The following is a 22,996-nucleotide window of genomic DNA, read 5'->3' as shown; positions in this document are numbered from 1 at the left end:
TTTTAGAGACCAATGTGACATTTATCTCTGCTTTTTCCTTTCTTTCTTGTTTTCCAATGCAATTGATTTGGAATCGTGAATTTTGTTACATTTGAGGTCTGATATACTGGACTCAGCTTTGTCTGAGATTGTCATTTGTGGCATGGATTTTGAGTGGTACATTTTGACTGCTAAGAAGTGCTTGAGCTATTTTTACTCACTTGGCCAGCCCTACTTTGTGAGAAATATAATACATTTTTTTTTCAGGTGATGGGCAAGATTTAAGAGTACAGTTAGAAATATTTATTATAGACATTGACCTGGCCTCTCAGACCTCCTTTGACCTACTTTTAAGCAAGGAATCACAAAATCTGTTGATCATTGGGATAATGGAATTTAAAGTCTAGGGGTACCTAATTACACTACAATGTTAATTACAAATATTTGTTATCAAATGCATTCTACATAATCATTACTTCTTAGGATTAGAAGCATCAGAGAATATGAAATACTGTGTTTTAAGGTTTTTCTAGTGATCATTTTCTACCCTTTGTCCTAATGGCATAAGGTATCAGATTTGACTTACTCAGTATGTTAATTCAATATAAATTTCCTCTGTGGGTTATATTTCTTTCATGGTCAGAACAAAACTATGCTTTTCAGACTACTGGGTTTCTTTTTAATTCTTTCATTTCACCTCATGTGTCAAAATTTTAATGAAGATACATGGTATTGTATCTCCTGTGCCATTCCCCTGGGTCATATCAGGTTATGATTGTCTGTGTGATTATGTTACTGATGTTACTGGGCACATCCTGCTTGTTCTGCTAATTTCTTTAGACACGTTCTCTCAAAGAGAAAGAGCAGATCTTCTGCATCTTAACATCTTTAAGGAATTTTTTTTGTATTTTCCCAAAAAATTGTTTTAAAAGAGGATTTAATGACTTTTGAATCTTTTAAGTATAAATTAATGTACAGTTACAAAAATTTATAGAACAGATATATAGTGCTTTTTATCAGGATTATGAAATGATTATATAACCCATATAGGAAATAGTAGTATGTGTCATATTGTCAAACAACAATATTAAATAGGGATAAACCAAGATTCATGTTATGAACACTGTTCATGAGTACACATAAAAGAAATATATACTGTCTATTGTTGCAAAGTAATGTGTATCTCAATCCAGGTAAATTAAAGTATAAGATAGGCAATCATTAACTGAATCACAGGGCATAAATGGATGAATTATTTATGGATTCCAACTGAATAACAGATACTATTTCCTACAGATTGTTTGGTCTTTGCAAAAATTGTAATGGACTGTCTTTAGTCCTAAACCCTGAAATGGAGATTTGCTTATAGGAAGTTTATTGGTGGGTCCTCTCAGTATCAAAACCTGTACTATAGATTGTTTATGACCCCCAAATTCGTACACCAAAATCCTAACCCTGTAGGTGATGGTATTAGGAGATGGGATTTTTGGAGGTGATTATTTTATGAGGGTGGAGCCCTCAGGATTGGGATCAGTACCCTTATAAAAGAGATCCCAGAGAGTTCCCTCACCCCTCTGCCAAGTGAGGTTACAGAAGGAAGAGGGCCCTCAACTGACACCATATCTTCTGGTACCTTGATCAGCCTTTGGAACTGGGAGAGTTCTTACTTCTCTTCAGAGAAATAAGCCTGTTGTTCATAAGCCACACAGTTTATGGTGTTTTAACAACCCAAATGGAATAAAACATCCTGTGAGGGAGGGGATGAAAGAAGCAGGACTTGGTATGCATACTGCAGTGCCACGGGGATTGCTGCAGCAGGGTGGCCCTGAGAGTTGGGAACTGAAACAGGAGGGCTGGAGCTTAGTATCCACGTATAGATCAGGAACTGGGGAAGGTTTTCAAGCCAGGATGAAGCAGCTCCCCTGGGCTGGTGAGAGTTATAGGGGAGGGATTCAGTTGTGAACTGTCAGCAAGTGACACTTGTAGCAACTGAGGAAATAAGGGCTTTAATCTGAAGTTAGGGAAAATATAGGTGGCACACCCTAGCATTTACTACTGACCAATAACCCAATAGTTCCTGGTGATGTTCAGGACTTTAATATACCTTTCTAATCATCGTGAAAACGTAATGAACATTTATCAAACCAACTAATGTTTAAAGGAGATGCTTATTTAATAATGGTGGGAACAATACAATAATGCAGTGAAATGAAACCGTTTAAATTTCCCAAGAGAGGGTGCCTGGGTGGCTCAGTCAGTTAAGCCTCTGGCTTCTGCTCAGGTCATGATCCCAGGGTATTGGGATCAAGCCCCGCATCGGTCTTCTTGCTCAGCGGGAAGCCTGCTTCTCCCTCTGCCTGATGCACTCTCTTCTCTCTCTCTCTCTGACAAATAAATAAATGAAATCTTAAAAAAAAATTCTCAAGAAAGATAAAGATAAAAGTAAACTATACATTGATAAAATGGAAGACTCAAGTTGTAAATGCAGCAGGAATTTCTTTAAAAAAAGAGTAAAATTAAAAAGAAAGTGTAAAATATGCCAAAATACTAACAGTAATAGTTGTTTTGGGTGTTTTTCAGAACAAAGTTTTTTAAAATATATTTTCCTCTTTCAATTTTTATCAATGAGTATATTTTAGTTTGATAAACAGGTGATTTTAAAAATTAATAATGACTGGAGGGATAGCTTAGTATATATAAGTTCAGAAAAGAGATACAGAAATCATGACATTATTCAATGCTGGGCTTCAGTGTACTTAAAGACAGACACATTGCATACTCTGGATGATTTTGCAAGCTTTGGTTTTCTTGGCTTTGGTTTACTTTGTTTCTGGGCATTCCCTTGTTATTTTTAGCTTAGTTATTTGCCCTGTAGGTTGCATATTATTTCTGCTGAATCAAGACCATACTGTACTGAAAAGGAGTGGACTATTCTCTATATAATTTTTGTTGATAACAGTAATTTTTCAACTTTATGTTGCATTTCACTGCATGGTTAAGGAGTTTATCCAGATCTCTTTGAGTGGTTTGTTATTGTGCTCTTTCATATCCCATGTCTTACAGTATTCTGTAAGAGTCCACCCTACTCCTACTCTTCAGTTTTTCTTGCCCATGGATGGTGATCTCTAGTAACTTTTCTAGAAAAAGTGAGGCATTTTTGGAGGTAGGGTGTTGGGAGAGAGAGAGAAAGAAAACAAATTGAAGAGAGATAAAGAGAGGAAAGCAAAATAGATCGTGAGGGAAAATAGAAAAATGATTTCCAGTTAGTATGTCTGTCTTCATTCCATTAGCAAGAGAAATAGCATGTAAACCCCTTATCGCCTCTGCTGCAGGACTAACACCGTTTCCTAGACGTGCAGGCGAAGGCTGTGCTGCTTTAATTTTAGTGCAAGGATATCTGTGCTCTAAACCTAGGTCTTAATAAGGTAAATGGTCTGTTTTAGATATCTCCTATCTAATCGTAGTGCTTTTGTAATAGCTGCATTTTCATGTGATAAATTCTCTAGGCTATCATCTAAGTATGTGGATATGTGTATATGAAATAATTGTTCCTATAATTGTACAATGTCTGTCCTCAAAGTAGATATTGAACTGTTTATCATCCCTGGCTTGTTTCTTGTTATTAGAACACAGTAGTTCTGAAAATTCACCAGTGAGTGTTATTTTTTTAAGCTGCTCCTTATCAGCTGCTTATCCTCCAAAATCAGACAGTGACGTATTTTATGAAATAATTTAGTACTTCTAAATATCCATTATATAGCATTTATCTTTACTGTCCTAAATGGATAATACGGGTAACTAGTTCCACTGTAATAGATCAATGGAATTTATATATTGTGAGTTAAAAGAAAAAAAATTATGAAATCTAGGAAAAGACAGATTCATGAGGAAAAAGTAAATCTTAAAATGTCAAATCTTTATAACTTTTCAAAAGTCAATATATAAAAAATTATCCCTTGAATATAAGTATTGTTAATAATATATAAATAGCTTATGTTTTATTCTGCAAGTGAATATGCCTTGTCACAGAGAGGCAAAGGGAGGATATCAGTAATGTCCTCTGTATATAAAGTTAGATTTTAGTAAAGATTTTAAAAGTAAGCTAGTAAACCTCAAAGGCAATAAATCTATGAATCATACCAAGCATAGAACAATAGTTGGTGTCTCAGGGCACCTGGGTGGCTCAGTCGGGTAGGCGTCTAACTTTGGCTCAGGGTCCTGGGATCGAGCCCCACATCGGGCTCCCTGCTCAATGGGGAGCCAGCTTCTTCCTCTCCTGCCTGCCACTCCTCCTGCTTGTGTGCTCTCTCTCTGACCAATAAATAAATAAAATCTTAAAAAAAGAATGTTTATTTAAAAAAAGGAACAAGAATTGGCGTCTATATGTCTATCATCTTGAGAGAAGTGATTTAATCTAGCATTAAAACAGGCTGAAGCGTGTTTCTTGACTATGTCTTTTTTCCACCTTTAATTACAGTATAATTAACATACAGTGTTATAGGAGTTTCAGGTGCACAATATAGTGATTCGCGAGTTGTATACATTACTCAGTGCCCATCCTAAGTGTGTTCTTAATCTCCTTCACCTATTTCACCCATTCTCTCATCTACCTCCTGCTTTTATATATACCCGGCATCTGGGTACATGGCTAGTGGGCATCATACCATGTAGGAAGAAGCTCTGCATTTGGACGTGGTGGTGGTATCACTAGTCATTATCTAAGAAAGTGGTATAAAAAATAGATAAAACAGTTACATTTAATTCTTGTTTTATTTTTATTTTATTTTATTCTGTTATGTTTGTCACCATACAGTACATCATTAGTTTTTGATGTAGTGCTCCATGATTCATTGTTTGCGTATAGTATTTGTTCTATAGATGGATACAAATAAATAACACCTGATCATTTTAGTCACTCCTGCCATGCTGGCTTCCCAGAACTGGAAGTTTCAATCCACTATGAATAACTTGAATCTAACCAAAAGATTAATCTGTGCAATTTGTTGAGTCATGGAAGTGTCAGTGTGGCAACTTTTTAAATTCAAGTTCAATTTAGTTGTTTCCACCCCCTTTTTTTTCTCTCTTGTACTTTATTCTTCTAAGAGCTACTCATCTAAGATACAGATGAAAAATGGAAATTCGAGGAACAGGGCTGAAGAAAATGCAAACGCATACTTTGAAGACATAAAAATGTAGAGGTTATCCCATAAGACAGTATGGAACGCCCAAGGGAAATTATATAAAGCAGTAAATGGAGGTGGATAGAGTGAATTGCAAAAGGACAAGGGAAAAGGTTATTGCCAAAAAAGACCAAACAGGATAAATATTTTAAAGTGACAGCATCAAACTGCTGTCACGTTTTTTAAAGGCGTTAAAGCAGGTGTTTGAAGATCCTTAAGGAATTTAATAAATGCTCATTAAATACAAGCTGCTGCCATTATCTGCCATATAGCTTTCCTTTTTTTAACTTTTTAAAATTTTTTATCTATTTATTAGAGGACAAGGGAGAGGCAGAGGGGGAGAGAGAGAAAAACTTTTTTTTAAAAGATTTTATGTATCTATTTTAGAGAGAGTGAGTGAGAGAACAGGGTCATGGGCAGAAGGAGAGGAAATAGACTCCTGCTGAGCAGGGAGCCCAATGCGGGCTGGATCCCAGGACCCTGGATTATGACCTGAGCCAAAGGCAGACACTTAACCAACTGAGCCACCCAAGCGCCCTGAGAGAGAGAATCTTTTATATATATATATATATATATATATATATATATATATATAATTTATTTATTTTAAAAAAATTTTTTTTTTTGAGAGAGAGAACTTAAACAGGTTCCATGGCCCGCATGAATCCTGACATGGAGCTTGATCCGACGACCCTGAGATCATGACCTGAGCCAAAATCAAGAGTCAGATGCTCAATCGAATGTACCACTCAGGTGCTCATAATGTGTCTAGTATTATCTTTCATGTAGGGACTTTATCACAAATAGGCATGGCTTCTGTCCTTTAATATTCTTAGATTATAAATCTAATCTATGTATGTTAAAAATAAATGTTAAAACCTACTCTGATATTTGTTTTGTTTTTCAAATGAGGAAAATCCCTTCACTTCCTTGGACTGCATTAGAAAAATCCAAATAGACTTACATCTGTTAGAATTACTGCTAGAGAGTAATAGAGAAGGTAAATATTGTCAACATTTATATCTACATTTGGGATATAGGCTAGTAAAAAGACAAAGTAAAATTTAAGGGTCACAGCAAGTAGCTAGCAGATTTGTGAATGCTTTATGGCTTTTAAAATGAAAGCTTTAGATACATAATCATAGTAATCTCTTCTTTTTATTTTGGATTAATTAACACATGTTTACTGAATAATGTGACTGTTAAAATCTAGTTAACAGTGACTTACTGCTAAATGTGGATAGTAGGGTCTTCCCTCTGTCCCCCCCCCCCCCGCCCCGAATATGGTCTTGCTCTATCTTCTGTGTATGAAGGTGAAGATGAAGGTGAAGGACAAGGAAACCCAGACAAATCCTCTCACTTGCTCTGACCAAATAAAATTTTTGATATACTTCCTTTTGCCCCACCCCCTGCTTTCCAGTCTCTCCCCTTTCCCCCTTCTTTTCTCTCTTCCTAACATCTTTGAATACTTACGATGGTACTGTTCTACCCACATAGTCATTTCTTCTTGATTTTGATTTTCTTCCTCTTACAATATAAGAAACTATGCTGTATGATCTTAGAAGAGTGACCATGAGGGGTGCCTGGAAGCATCTGCCTTTGGCTCAGGTCAGGATATCAGGGTCCTGGGATTAAGCCCCATGTCAGGTGTCTCTGCTCAGTGCAGAGTCTGTTTCCCTCCCTCCCTCCCTCCCTCCCTCCCTCCCTTTCTCTCTCTCTTTCTTTTCTTTTCTTTTCTTTTCTTTTCTTTTCTTTCTTTTCTTTTTTTCTTTTTTTTCTTTTTTTTCTTTTCTTTTTTTTTCTTTTCTTTTTTTTTCTTTTCTTTTTTTTCTTTTTTTTCTTTTTTTTCTTTTCTTTTTTTTCTTTTTTTTCTTTTCTTTCTTTTCTTTCCTTTTCCTTTTCCTTTTCCTTTTCCTTTTCCTTTTCCTTTTCCTTTTCCTTTTCCTTTTCCTTTTCCTCTCGTTTTGTCCCTCTCCCACCATTTGTGCGTGCTCTCTCTCCCCCCCAAATAAATACATTAAAAAAATCCTTAAAAAGAAAAGAGTGGCCGTTAGTGATCACAAAATCCTTCATCTCCAATTCCAAAACACATTTGAACAAATTCTTTGTTGAATGTATCCATTATCTACAAACATCATTAATGCAACATTTTTATTTAGTTGGGTAATTTAACTTTATTTTTTTTCTAGATAAGGTATGCTCATTGATTCAGTCTTCTTTCAGCAAAACTTCAACAGAATCATCTGAAATTAATGAAAAAACCCCATATTTTTCACCTGTATTCTTAATTTTAATCTTATTTTAAAATATTGGTTGGAAAAATTGTTTCTCTAAAATTTTTAAATAAATGCTTGGCTAATTCCATTATAATATATAGAGCAAGTATTTGTTGAACATTGATGTCTTCATTAATTATTTGTTGAGTGCTAAACAGTACTTTTGACTCTGTAGGTCCTCCAGAAACTCACAGTATGTAGGAGGAAGACATGTGCAGAAATAACTTTTATGGGAAATACTATGAAAGCTATTTAGCAAAGAAGAGAGGCAGATGATTTGCAGTGACTGATCTCATAATCATTGAACCTTCCTATTTTTGAAATTTAGTGAGATGAGAAGCTTAAGAAAGTTGGAAAGCCATACAAGGTCCATATAATAAATTCAAGCTTAGTATCATGCTCCATAGATTCTACAGAAGTTCAGAAGGAGCAGCCCTTTCCATTTATGAGAGTTTATGATAGGCATTACAAGAAGAAGATGGAACTTGATAAGGCAAAGAATGGGGAGGAAAGTCAAATGAAGACAGCAGGCTCTGTCTCTAAAGCAAGATGAATCCAACTCTTCACTTTGATCCTCTTGTGTAGATATTGTTTTGCTGCAGTAAATGTTTGTGGTAGGGTTTTCCTTTTTTTTTTTTCCCCCAAGTTTTTATTTAAATTCTAGTTAACATTGTAATATTAGTTTCAGGTATAGGATTTAGTGATTCATTTACATACAGTACCTAGTGCTCATCCCAACAAATGTCCTCCTTAACACCCATCACCCATTTAACCCATCCCTCCACCCACCACCTCTCCAGTAACCCTCAGTTTGTTCTCTACAGTTGAGAGTCTGTTTTCTGGTTTGCACCCCCCCCTTTTTTTTCTTGCCCCATATTCATCTGTTTTGTTTCTTAAATCCCACATATGAGTGAAATAATATTGTATTTGTCTTTCTCTGATTTATTTTGCTTAGCATAATACCCTTTAGCTCCATCCACACTGTTGCAAATGATAAGATTTCATACTTTTTATGGCTGAGCTGAAATTCTGTATTCCATGTGGTATGTATATACCACATGTTCTTTATCCACTAATCAGTGGATGGACATTTGGGCTCTTTCCATAATTTGGCCATTGTTAATTATGCTGCTATAAACATGGGCATGCATGAATCCATTTGAATTAGTATTTTGTAGCCTTTGGGTTAATACCTAGTAGTGCAATTGCTGGATCACCGATGTGGAGAAAGGGGAACCCTCTTACACCGTTGGTGGGAACGCAAACTGGTGCAGCCACTCTGGAAAACAGTGTGGAGTTTCCTCAAGATTTAAAAATAGAACTACCTTGTGGCAGGGTTTTCACTGAAGCTGTGTGCTAGTCATTGCTTAGCAGAAAGTTAGGAATAATCTGGGAATCAGGAAATTTCTATTCTGGTATATCGGTTGACATTATTGTGTGTGTGACATTTGCACAAGAAATGAAATCTGCTTTCTTGATATAGGAGATGAGGATAATATTGAATATACCTGTGTTGCTTACAGGATGTTATAAACGTGAAATTAGGTAATAGGCTTGAGAGATTAACGTATAATCTCCCCCTCTCTCTCTCTTTGGGGCTCTATAGGCCTAACAAAAATGCAAACTAGTTTATTTCTCCTTTCCTTCACTAGATGCCATCTCTATCGTCTCTTCCTCTCTGCCCTGGAATTATTAATCCTGAAAAATTGTATGTGATGAATTTCCAACATAAACAGTCCTTATATTAATAGGTGTTGGGTACAAAAACTTTACTTCAAAAGTTATCTTTTTGGAAATTCTAAAATACGTTTTAAAATTCCCAAGGCAAGTATTATTATGTTTAACTAATATGGAATCAGAGTTAAGTTAATATAGCACAATGCTAATTAATGGCAAAGTTAAAACACAACCTGGATCCTGGAATCCTATTTCATTGTTTCTCCTGAGTGTATAGAGCAATATGTTTGTTTTAAACTTTTATTATGTTTGAAAAGGGAAAGTGCTGTCAGTGAGAACCACTTTTAATTGCATATCACTTGCTGTTTACTTTAGCTAATCAGCAGCATTAGTTCCCCTGTGGGGAAAATTAACATTTATAAGATATATTAAAGATCTTGTCAGTTTATCATATCTCTGGAAAGTGTAAGCCTGCTTTCTAACTAAATCTATGCACAAATTAAGTAGTCAGAGTTATAAATGTAACTTCAATTAATTTGCATTATGCTTGTCTATTTTTTGTTGTATTATATATTTTTCTAAGTACTGTTGTGTAATTAAAAACAAACATCTAATTATTTTCCACTCTAGCCACCCAACTCTTTAGATTTTTGATGATCTACCAAGTGTTTAATGATTTAATTTTTACATAACTAGTAAAAAGCTTTTAAATATTAAACTGTATGGGCTTATATTTAGTTACTTTGGACCTTATTTTCAGTGCTTAGTATAATACTAAGCATGGGGGCGCCTGGGTGGCTCAGTCGTTAAGTGTCTGCCTTCGGCTCAGGGCGTGATCCCAGTGTTCTGAGATCAAGCCCCGCATCAGGCTTCTCAGCGGGAAACCTGCTTCTTCCTCTCCCACTCCCCCTGCTTGTGTTCCCTCTCTCCCTGGCTGTCTCTCTCTCTCTGTCAAATAAATAAATAAAATCTTTTAAAAAAAGTATAATACTAAGCATGAACAAGGAGTTATTAAATATTCCTCACATTACTACATATAATACTGATAATTATATCTAGAGTGGAAATTCAATTGCAAAACTTGACATCCATGACAAAGTTAGTTGGAAGCTGCCTACCTACCTTGATGAATTCAAATTGTTGCTAGGATTGTTGATTTATCATTCTGTAGAAGTCAGCTGATTCCATTTGTTAAACTGTATATAGAAATTATTAAAGCATTATATATATTTACATACATATTTGTATATTTGACTTTTAGGCTGACTTTCTAGCCATACTCATCTAGGCTTATTGGAAGAGAAATTTTACTGGTAAAATACATAGGATTTGAACTGAAGCAATAGTTTCAAACAGTATTTTTAAAAAGTAGTTTTATTTATCAGTGCCATTTAATCTAGAAAGTAAAAAAAAAAAAAACAAAGCAAACCCCAAAAATCACACACACAAAAAATGTTACTTACCTGTCCTTTTGAACATGACCTAGAGACCTATTTTAAGGCATTTTAGAAAGGGATTAATGATTAACATGAATGGGGTGTTTGGAGTACATGGCAAGGGAAAGTTGAGAGATAATCTGTTAAAGTCTAAACAAAATCCTTTATGGAGCTCTAAGATTTAAACTGGCTGTAGTGCTGTGAGAAGAACATTGTATTCTCTGGTATACGTAAAATTTATTTTCTGGTTTGGTAGATGCAATTTATTTGTAAACTGGCAATTACAGAATTGGGTATAGTTTAATTATAATGGTCTATATAAGTGAGATGTAGTGGCATTCTTACGTGATTGGTTTTATGAAGGAAAAATCAAAGCTTCTTCAAGATTAATGAAGACGAATGTCCTGAATTCAGTAAAAATCTAAAGCACCTTACAAATGTATAACATTAATTAATGATCATGTATGTTATCTCCTTCAAATTATAGCAATAAAATTAAGCAATAAAATTAAGCTTAGAATTAGAACATGAAATTTTTTTAGCTTTTTATAAATTTTAGAGCTAGATTAAGGGATAAAAGAAAAGGTGTACTAAATTTATAGTGTTGGTTTATCTGGGTTGCATACCTTACTGAATGTTAGAGTGGTTGTAAATTTGTAATCTATGAGTTATATTGTAGCCTATCAGTAAGAGTTGTGAGGTCAAGGATCATGATATGCTGCAAATGATAAGGCTAGAGAACATATCTTTGTTATTATTAATTGAATTATTCTTAAAGTTGATTTATAAAACACAGATTCTGCTGAAACATTTTGATCTATTTTCATACTTCAGTTTTTAGAAATGTGAATACCAATGACAATCTGCTTTTAGACATTGATTTTTTTTATAAACAAAGTTGAGAATTTCTACATGGATCTAATGTTTCCAATAGAAATAACACATATGATTCCATTAATCACATATTCCATAAAATTATTATGTAGATCTTTGTGTATATATATGTGTGTATACATATATATATAAATATATATATATAATAAAACATAACTTTGTAATCTAATATTATTGCCTGTGGTTGTCTAGTTCTAGTGTGCTTTCCTTCATGGACTAGAAGAAGAAATACACAACATGAAGCAAAGTCTATCATGCTTCTTTGGTAAAGCAAGTACTTGAAATCCCAGGTACTTTTGCAGGAGCTTTTACAGAAGTGTGTGAATAACATAGCAAATATAAACAAAAATATTGATCTAAAATGTTACAACCTTGAGATCTGCTCTCTGTGTGTTGTAAGTCAAGGAGAACTTACTAACTGTGAAAGATAGTCATTCAGTAGCTGTAAGAGAGAATATTTATAAAGCATAGATGTTAACCAAATAAAAGACAACCCAAAAGAGGTGGAGAAGGAAGTAATCTGAGACATATTATGGGGCTAATGTGATCAGTGATTCTCCCATCAAATATTATGGTATTAGGTCTTTCTGTTTGATCTTAGGCATACTACAGTCTCAAAGTATAAAATTAATATTAATGTTTTTATTAGAGGCAACAATGTTGTTTCTACTACACTAATACGTAGATAATAACTAGGCATTTAAAAAATTCTGAGGAGAATTGTCATGTGAAGTGTGAGATTTTTTACTTTGAAATGATGACTTCTAAGTTATAATTGATAAGTACTTAAGTACTTTTCATATTTCCAATATATAGTGCATAACTGTAGGTTACATTTTGTTTTACATATTGGTGTGTACTAATTTGTGAAAGTAATAAAGATTAAGCTATTAGAAACATCAAGAAGGCCAAGTGTACTTCTACAGAAAATATCAAACCAGAAAGCAGTAGTTTTGTTTAATACTTTAAGTCATTCACATTCTACACTAACCATGTAACATATGATATTCTAAATAGTTGATTATTAAAGTAAATGTATTGCTGTTCTATCTTGGAAAAAATATTTAAAGGACACTTCCTTTTCATTTTCATAGTGCATGATTTTAGACTCCTAACTAAGATTATAAGGAATTGAAGATATTATGCAGGTCTGAGTTAAATTTCAGGGAGCATAGCACACAGATCACTGAAATAAGCTGCCCCAGGAACGGGTACACCAAAGTGGTCATAATTTAAAATCCTTTTACTGTTTATCAAAATTTTGTTTTCCTGAGGACACAAAATATTACTAGTAAATGGAGAAATCAGTTAAAATAAGCTTTTTGTACCAAAATAAAAATAAAACAAAACATATGTTCTCCTAAACCAGTGAATCTTTTTAAAGACAGGAAGCAGTATACAATCCTGGAGTTTGGTCCCATGACAGCTGGTAATCACCAGAAGCTAGCAGCCCCACTGGGCTTCACTTTAATCTTATTCCTTTGATTCTGAGCTGCATTTTAAGATTGCACGCCAGCTGCTCTTTTAGAAACATACATTCATAGAACATTCTTGCCTTGAGATTAGTTACTTGCACATGTTAAGTGCTGTGAGAACAGATTGAAAGTTTGCTTTCGGAGTGTTGCCCTCGTGGCACACCAGTAAACGGTGAACTCCTATTGGTGCTTGGTACATTAAAAATTATTTTGTAGCCAGAATAGATCCTTAATATAAGTTATAGATTTAAATAAAAATGGTCACACACTAAAATCTGGTGGCTTATGCATTTTAGTGGTAGGAATGGCCCCAAATTTATGAATCTTGATAAGCCACTTAACTTTGACTCTTTAATTAATTGAAGCAAGGTAGGCAAAATGCTTGTCATTATTCAGAAGCTTTCCATTAAATCACATTCTGAGATCACATCTAGAAATGAAATTCTTTGGGACTTTTCTTAATAAACTAAGTGCATCCTGATAGAAGAATAAGAACCTTTTCTTTAGAAGTGACTTATCCCCTTCAGTTGATAGCATTGTTTTTACAAAATAACGACAAGTATCTAAATTAGGTTCTGGGATTATAGTTCCTAAATCTGGTTCTTGACTTCAAGGAGGAATAACTTAACAAGCTATGATTGATTTTTTGTAATGTATTTATTTAAGTATTATTTTTAAAAATGTATCTTATTTTTCTCAGGTAAATAGAACCAAACCACATTTTTTCATTCTTTTGGACAAACAGAATGATTGTTCTCAATAATGGCTTTTTAAGGTTATAGATATAAGCAGCAAGGATAATGCTGGAATATTTTTAAATGACTCAGTTTATTGAACTTACAGTAATGATTGACATAAAGTAAGGATTATGGGATGTCTTTTGAGTAACCTTCAGTATAAACTTAACATTAATATTACTAAAACGGGTAAGACTAAGACATTAGACTGTTTTAACTGACATAATCAAGAAGACAGTAAGTCATCATACTTTATTGTATGATGTCTTATCCTTTTATGAATTAGAACAGAAAATTTAGGAAATGCTGTTTCCTTTTATCACTTTGTTTCTGGTTACTCGCTAATATAATTTGAGGCTAATTATGCTAGTTCAAAGCAACTTTTTACGTGCTCATAAATTAGAGTAAGACTAGAAATACTAATCCTCCTTCTCTAAGGTGAGCTGGTATGGTGGATTCGACTTCGTTAAGCAGTAGCCTCTCTGTTCCTTCCAAGAACAATCCAGGGATTTCCCACCTGATAGTAGAAGTAATGTGTAGTTTTTTAGACTCTAAACTCTAGAAGTTAATGTCAGTATTAACTTGTGGGCAATAACATAGCATAGAGGTTAAGTGTACAACCATACAATCCAGTCTTGATTGCTTTTGACCTGGAGAAGTTACTTAATGACCTGGGACCTCAGGTTTCTCATCAGCAGAATGTAGGTAAAGTCCCTATTTCATAGGGTTGTGGTCAAGGTTGAATGATGTAAAACCTGTAACATACTCCTCAAAAGTTAGTAGGCCTAGAAAGGAAAAATACCTTGAAAAAAGTAATTTTAGGTATAACATCTGGTAGGATAGAGGGATTCATAGAAAAATGAAGAGGGAGTTCTCGGAAAACTAAACACTTAGACTAACAAGGCTTTTAAAAGGAAATAACACCTCAGCCAAAACTTTCTGAAGGATGGATAGTCTTACCTGTTCAAGAAAGGTTAACAAAAGTTAATAGCATGGGAAAGGTACTAAGATATGAGAGATGAAAGTATGCAAACTAATTACTATAATACAGGGTATAAAGTGTAGGACAAGTAAAGAAAGTGCTACGGGTTATAAATTATTTCAATTTAGCATGCCCGATCAGAGACCTTGGAGGCAGTCATGTTTGGGCTGTGTCTTAAAGAGTGGACAATCTCAATATATTCATTCATGCTTACTGGTCCCTTTATTCATTTTTTCTTTTTACCACTCATTTTGTCTGTGAATTATCTTGCCTTACCCTTTTATTTCTTGCCACTCTAAGAAATCTTGTATATCTTTGAAAAATCACTTATTTTTGAATAGGTAACAATATTTTTATTGTATTTAGTATTTGGTTGCTAGATACTATAGCCTAATATTTGTAGAGTTTTTGAATATTTTTCTGTGTTTTTCCCCCTGTGATTATTTCTTGGGTAGTGTATGTTGGCATTATTAATGGAAGTTTCCCTTTTTCTTCCTCAGTGCTTTGAAACCATTTATATGGCATTAAATGTGTCAGCTTCTTAAAGGAGTTTTTGTTTTTGTTTTTTAAGAATTCCTCTACAAATGCTTTCGTGGAAGAGTTTATTTAATTTTGGAAGAATAGGTTGGTTGTCTTTGACAAATCTCTCCTTGCCCCCCCCCCCTTTTTTTTTTTTTTTTTTTGATAAGGTATTTGGCTCACATATGGTTGATCACCAGCCGGGACATCCTGTTCACCTCCCCGCATGTATTCTACTTTGAGAGTAGCTGCATACTCTTGTAGGCTTTGTCTGAGATAGGCTGTTGAAGGTGTCCACTCTTGATGGGATCCTAGTGGTTCACCAATCACATTTGGCAGTTATCCCTTATTTTTTCTGTGTAGGAGTTACAGGATTTTCTAGTTTCATTAGAGATGGGTTCTGGGGCACCTGGGTGGCTCAGTCATAAAGTGTCTGCCTTTGGCTCATGTCATATCCCAGGGTCCTGGGATCGAGCCCCATATCGGGCTCCCCGCTCAGCAGGGAGCCTGCTTCTCCCTCTTCCACTGCTTGTGTTCCCTCTCACGCTGTCTCTGGCTCTCTGTCAAATAAATAAATAAATAAATAAATAAATAAATAAATAAATAAATAAAATCTTAAAAAAAAAATAGATTCTATATTTCTGTGTTGGTTTCTCTGCCTTGTTTCGGGACATAGTTCTAAGTATAAAGACATTAAGTACTTTTTCTTTGAAATTAGGTATAGATTATAATGGACTGAACTGTGTCCCCAGAATTCATATGTTAAAGCCCTGATTCCCAAAGTGACTGTATTTGGAGATAGGAGCCTTAGGTAATTAAGGTTAAATGTAGTCATAAGGGTAAGGCCTTAATCTGATAGAACTGATGCCCTTATAAGAAAAGAAACAGAAACCAGACCTCTTCCCACCCCCTCCTAAAAGGGCTGAGGACACAGTGAGAAGGTGGTTGTCTTCAAGTCAGGGACAGTGGTCTGGCCAAAAATACCACTTTGAATTTATACTTCCCAATCTCCAGAACTGAGGGGAAAAATTTTTTTCTGTTGTTTAAGTCACCCAGTCTGTGGTAATTTTTTAAATGGTAGCCCTAGCGGACTAATAGATTATGTTAAAAAAAAAAAAAAAGCCATAATTGAAAAATTAACAAGAAATGTTAAGTTTCCAATGCTCGTCTAAATGTTTTAATTCCAATTAGTTAACATACAGTGTTTTATTACTTCATTGTGTTTTCAATCTTTTAGGAGTGAAAGAATATCCACAACTTTAGTGTTTGTCCTTAAAGGGAGTATAGGGTAGATATAGTTAAACTGGTTAGGCGGTAATTTTAAAACTGATAGTACCTAATGGCCCTGTTTCTCAAGATGCTCTTTTATGTTAGACTTACGCTTTTTATATACAATTACATTCTTTGTGAACTACTGTTATAATATAGCAGTAAATAATGAGATTACATGTTAAAGTAACTTGTGTAGAAGCAAGAGTTCTACCTTTCTATCATTTTCTTTCTCTCTCTCTCTCTCTTTTTTTAAGATTGTATTTATTTGAGAGGGAGAGGGAGAAGGAGAGGGAGAGAGAGAGAGAGCTAGCAGGAGCGGGGGAAGGAGGGACAAGCAGACTCCCTGCTGAGCTCTATCCCAGGACCCTGAGATCATTAACCTGAGCGGAAGGCAGACGCTTAACCTACTGAGACACCCAGGTGCTCCTCTATCATTTTCAGCTACATTTAACTACTACTAAATACTTAACACTGGTATTTAAATCTGTAGTTCGTCACATTCTTTCGCTAAATACTTTATGTAGCCAATTTCAATGTGGGACTTTAAATATCCTCAAAGATTATTATGTAAAGCCTAAACTTTTTTTTTTAAATAAATAGTAACCATAATTCAGCTTAAGAAAAATAGTGTGTGTGAGGAGAGGGAGAGAGATTTTGAAATATGCTTTGTATTTTTAGAACTCTTTAATATGTGTTCTTGTTTTCTGAGTAAGCAGTATTTTTCTGCTATTATTAACAACGCTTTACTGTAGGTATGGCTGTTTACCTGATTCCAGAAAACATGTTTGTTCGTTAATTTATATGACCTTTTTTTGTGATTTTTAATCCTTACTAGTAATGCTGCTTTTCTTATGTAAATTTTACCCACTAATCAAAATTTAGATACTGCTATGGACTGAATGCTGTTCCCTCAAAATTCATATGTTGAAGTTCTAATCCCCCGTGTCACTGTATTTCTAGTTAGGGCCTTTAAAAAGGTGATTAAGGTTAAGTGTAGTCATAAAGGTGGCGCCCTAAACTTACAGAAATGGAACAGACACCAGGGAGTGTTCTCTCTTTGGCCACATTCCCACAAAGAAGAGGCCATATGAGCGCACAGTACTATGGAGCTGCCTACAAGCTAAGAGGAAAGGCGTCAGAATCAAACAGACTTGGTCAGCACCTTGTCTTCTGTTGGGTAAGCCACCCAGTCTATGATATTTTGTCATGGCAGCACAGGCAGACTAAGACGGATTCTAGCCCAACAATCAATGAAACATGACAATTCTGTAGCCATTTAATATCATTTTAAAAACTCAGTTTTGCCTCTACTTTATATAATCTGTACTACATGTTTTTTTATATTTTTCTCATTTTTTCAACTAAGTGGTAGACTCCGAGGGCAGTTTCATCTCATGTTCATTTTGTACAGCACTATTACCTAGCAGAAGGGTGAATACAAAAACAGAACACTTATGATTTGATTGATTAGATCTTGAATTCTCTAAAAAATGGCAAATTTACCTGGAAAATTGTGCAACTACTTTTTTAGTCTTGAATATAAAATTTTAAGGTGGGTGATTTGATAAACAGTTAAAATTTTAAATATAAGTATTCTTAATTTAGAAAGTTTTAAAAACTTGATTCAATACCTAAAAGATGAATACTTAAATCAAGTTTTTTTAGTCTTATTGTGATAATCACAATTAACGTAGTATCATGGCAATGGAATAAGGTGAAATAAATGCTTTTGAACCTTTGAAGATGGAGATCTTGCCAAGGAACAAAGCATAAATTTTAATGAATATACATCCTATTATTTTTGAAGGAAAAATGATTTAGAAAGGATAGCCTTTGTATTTCAAATAATTGTTTCCGATTAATAATCTTTAGCCTATAAGCATAGGATTTATATTTTTTTATCAAAAGTGAATACAACTAGAATTTTGAATGCATAATAAATATCAGATTTAGAAGAAATTAATTTTCCATGGGTAAAATGATGACAGAATTTCCATAGGTTATTACAACTTGTCATCAAACCTGCTGGGTTTTAATGCACAGGACTTATTTTTTAGCTGCTGAGCTGAAAATTGGTGTTGGCAGACAAAAAGAAGCTGGTTTTGTTTCAAGAATACAACTAAATGCTAATTATAAAAATGGATTTAAAGTTACCAGAGGGAACATTTTTCACGAGCCTTATGAAAAGAACTGCTAGTCAGTGCTCAATTAATTAAGACACCAAGAGCGTTCTTTTATTCCTGCATTCTATTAGCTCAATATTAGTCATGAAGGAGATAAAAGCAGGAAGTTAAACTTTTCATTTGCTGTGTTTTCATTTTTGCCTTTTTAAAATGGGCCATCCTGCCTTTCCATACTGGTTGTTGACATTTTGAGTTACGTTTCTCCCATCTTTGATTATGAAGCATCATAGGAGAAAGTAGAGAAAGAATGTTTAGATTGATAAGTTAAAGAGGCTATTGATAGTTATCAGGGAACATATAGTTTACTTTCAATGGCATAAGCATCCTAGACATAATGAAATAGAAACTCAAACACAAAATGTGTATTCATATTTTCTTTCTATTGTGTTTCATTGAATGGTGAATCATATAAAAATATGAGGAATATAAATAATTTATATGAGTTGAAGAGTTTGTGAGGAATATAAAGAAATGATTGGCTAAGAAGGGTAATAGTCTTAAAGGTCTTATGTTCATTCATTCATTCAATTCATTATTCCTTTATTTATTGTCATTAGTGGCCAGTAAATTTGGATTTAAATCACTAAATTCTAACTCTTGCAATTCCCCATCCTATCTTTTCGCTAAAATGTTATTAAAATTGTAGACAGATGGAAAAAACTTTCATTCTTGTTCCAATTTTGCATAGCCATGTATTGATATTTGTTGGAATTTCTAATATTTCAGTAAACAAAGTAACCCTTGATGAAAAACATTTTTTGAAGTTTACTTTTTAATGACTTTTTCCCAAGCAGAAGTATATGGTGAAAAACAAACACAAAAGCCTCAAAGGAAATCAAACCAATACATCAACCACTGGAATTTTTTGAAACACATGTATTTTTAATTCAATCACAGTCTTTGAATTTTAAACATGAGTCTTTCTCAGCCTGTTGCAATAAAAATGGAGAATGGAGTCCTGGTACTTTTCTTTTTCTCAGGAGGAGGTTGGCTGGTAGTAAAAACCCGTGCAGTTTTCAGTGATTTATTTAGGACAAAATCTATTGAAGAAACTTTAATATTATAGCCACTTAGAAAAACTTTTAGAGAAAAGAAATTAGATTGAATAGCGTAGTGTTACTTTGTCAAAGCACAGTCAAGAACAAAAGATCCCTCGGGGATTATGAATATGGGAACATCCTACCTTTGGCTTTCAATATGAAACGTTAAAACACAAATGGAAACAGTCTAAAATAAATGCTCACAGAATATAAATTTGCTTATTTTAGGTGAAACAGAAAATATAAGAAAGGGTACAGTATATTAACATCTCAAGAATGCCAGATAAAAAGTTTAGGAATTGAGATTATAGTAATCATTCATTAGGTGATTAAAATGATCATGGGGTTTTATGTATTAAAACTAGGACATATTGACGATATTTTGAGGTCGGGGAAGAGTAGTAAATCTAGTCTTCATACAATTGATAGTGGAAGAGGCTGGCTCAACAGGGAATGGGCTCTCCATTTGCAAAATTAACCACCCTTCCTCTATTAATGGAAGTGAGCTGGATAGGTTGAAAAGCAAGATCTGCCAACCTGAGGGTTCTCTGCAACGATAATTGCATGTACTCTCAACTGTGCCCAGAAAAAGTGTCTGGGGTTAAAGAGAGAAAAATATGGGGTATCCACTTGTGCATCCAACTTGAGCGAAGCAGGCAAGATGACTAGAAATCTATTCATTCAATAAATATGCAGTAAAGACCTACAATGTGCCATACACTTTGATAGGCACCAGAATATAGTGGTGAACAAGAAAAAGTTGCTGGTCTCATGAAAATTACAGTTATGTTGAGAGAAAATGTGTAGTGTGTGTGAGTTAAATTACATGGGGTCCAAAGTTGCTTTTAAAATTTTGTTTGTTAAGGGATACCTGAGTGGTTCTGTCAGTTAAGTATCTGCCTACGGCTCAGGTCATGATCCCAGGGTCCTGAGATCAAGTCCTGCGTCATGCTCCTTGCTCAGCAGGGAGCCTGCTTCTCGCTCTGCCTACTGCTCCCCCTACTTGTGTGTGTGCGCATGCGCTCTCTCTCTGTCTCTGACAAGTAAATAAATAAAATTTTTGTTTATTGAAACATAATGAGGTTAATTGTTGTACAATGACATGACATTATTAGATAGCTGTGCATTTTGTTTGCCTGTTACTGCTCTGGTATTTATAATGAAGAACATAATCATTTGTTAAAAGGAGCCTTAACATGACTACCTAAGCCTTCTGCAACCACAGTGTAGCACTATGCAGAGACTTCTCTGGAACCTCTCCACTGGCCATACACAAATTAAAATCGGAGATTTTAATTGAATTAATCCTTTAAGAAATACTGTACTTTTTTAAAAAGAGCACGAAAAGACCTTCAGATTCCCCTTGGTTTCTAACTTTCTTGAGAGCAAATTTTTTTTTTTTTTTTTTTTTTTTTAATTTTAGGAAGACTAACTGGCCAGAGTGCAAATCACTTGAGACCCAACAAACATTGACCAGGTCACCATTTAATTCTACTATGTGCTAATTACATTTTAATCTCCAAGCTCATTCATTTTCTTTACTAAGACTAAAACCCTGTGACCTCATTTTCTCTGATACACTGAGATGTTATCAAATGTATGGTAGATTCTTCCATTACATTAAAAAAAAAACTATTTTTTTTAGGACTTAAAATATTTAGCTTTACATCTACTAATTGCTGATACCTATGACTTTTCAGACAATCTCCTGCTTTCCTTGATGATTTGGGGCTTTGTTTTACAACCTTCTAGCCCACTCTAATTTCTGCAGTCATTCTGAGGGACTTTGATATCTTTGTGTGGTAATCCTTATAATAATGTGGTATTTTGGTTCCTTGATCTCCTCTTCTTTTATGACTATTTTGCTTAACCTACCTTAACCACCCACTCCCACAATCACACTCCAGGACTGTTTTTTCTTCATTTTCCCTCCATTTCATATGAATGGCATTGTAATACTATACATGAGAAAGGAAAAATATTTTGTGCTCCTAATCCCTCTCTGGAGAGACAGAAAGGCCAGCATGCCACATTATCAGGTTAGAGGTTCTCCTTGACAATACCAGACATTTTCATCATCAAATACTTGAAATTACAGAATAATTAATACAGAATTCCTTCTGATGATGATCACATCTTACTACATTTTACCAATTGTTCCCACTGTTACTATTCTCCTCCTTCAAGGCGACTTTTAACCCACAGACAAATTATTTTCTCCCTGTTCGTGCACTATTTTTTCCCCTGAGTTCCCTCTCTGTCTAGTTAGCATGCTTTGACTTGCCTTTTAATTATATTTGTGTCATTACTGTTAATATTTGCCTAGTTCCCCTTCTGTAATTCTTGGGTAAATCAAACCAAACCAAACACAATATTCAAGCAAAATCTTTTTCCTCTCTGTATCTACATCTAAGCAACTACACCCTGCTGTAGAGAACCACCCAACTGGGCATGGTGGTGACACAGCCCATGAAATCCAAACCACTACATCCCCTGGGCCCTAAATACAATTCAATATTGAATACATTTCCTTAGTCAACTTGATCTCCTATTGTCTACAGTGTTGGAAGAACAGACCCAGAAAGAATAAATAAAATTGGGAGTTCCAGAGGGCAAATATGCAATAAAGAACATAGAAAATAGATGGATGGTGTTGCTGGGTTTAAGGTTACATGTATTTACAATATTGATAGCTTTTCCAGATTATTTTCCCCAGAGGTAAGGTATTTATATTCTCATCAGCAACCTATGACAATACTCATTCACTCAATCCTTGCCTGTATTAGATGTTAATTCATTTAATATTTGCAGTCTGATGGGTACAAATGAATAATATCTCATTCTTACACTTTTCTTTGTAATAATGAGATTGTCTATTATAATTTGCTCATCTTCATATTAGGTTATTTTTATTCCTTTGCAATTTTTGAATCATTTTATTTTTTAATATGTTGTAAATATCTTCTCAGTTCAACATGTATCTTTTACATTGATCTTTTATTACACATAAATCAATATGCTTTGTGTGGTTATAATAACCTATATTTTCCATATGACTTCTGCATATTCTATCTTGCTTAAGAAATTCTTTTCTGTCACAGATAAAGAAATGTATTTTCTGAGTCTTTGCTACTTTAAGGATATATTGGGAATGAAGCATGAGAGACTAAGGACTCTGAGAAACAAACTGAGGGCTTCAGAGGGGAGGGGGGTGGGGGAATGGGATAGACTGGTGATGGGTAGTAAGGAGGATACGTATTGCATGGTGCACTGGGTGTTATACTCAACTAATGAATCATCGAGCCTTACATCAAAAACCAGGGATGTACTGTATGGTGACTAACAT

General features: G+C 34.5%; 1 long non-coding RNA gene across 3 annotated transcripts in view; it reads left to right on the top strand.

Annotated features, from left to right (window-relative positions):
* LOC148107128 (uncharacterized) overlaps positions 1 to 22,996 on the top strand; it is a 258,097-nt gene that overhangs the window by 43,375 nt on the left and 191,726 nt on the right. The gene's annotated exons all lie outside the window — the stretch shown is intronic.

The sequence above is a fragment of the Ursus americanus genome, chromosome 35 (genome assembly GCF_024610735.1).
Source record: "Ursus americanus isolate L20-20 chromosome 35, mUrsAme1.1.p, whole genome shotgun sequence".
NCBI lineage: Eukaryota > Metazoa > Chordata > Mammalia > Carnivora > Ursidae > Ursus > Ursus americanus.
This window is presented reverse-complemented; position numbering and strand designations above follow the sequence as displayed.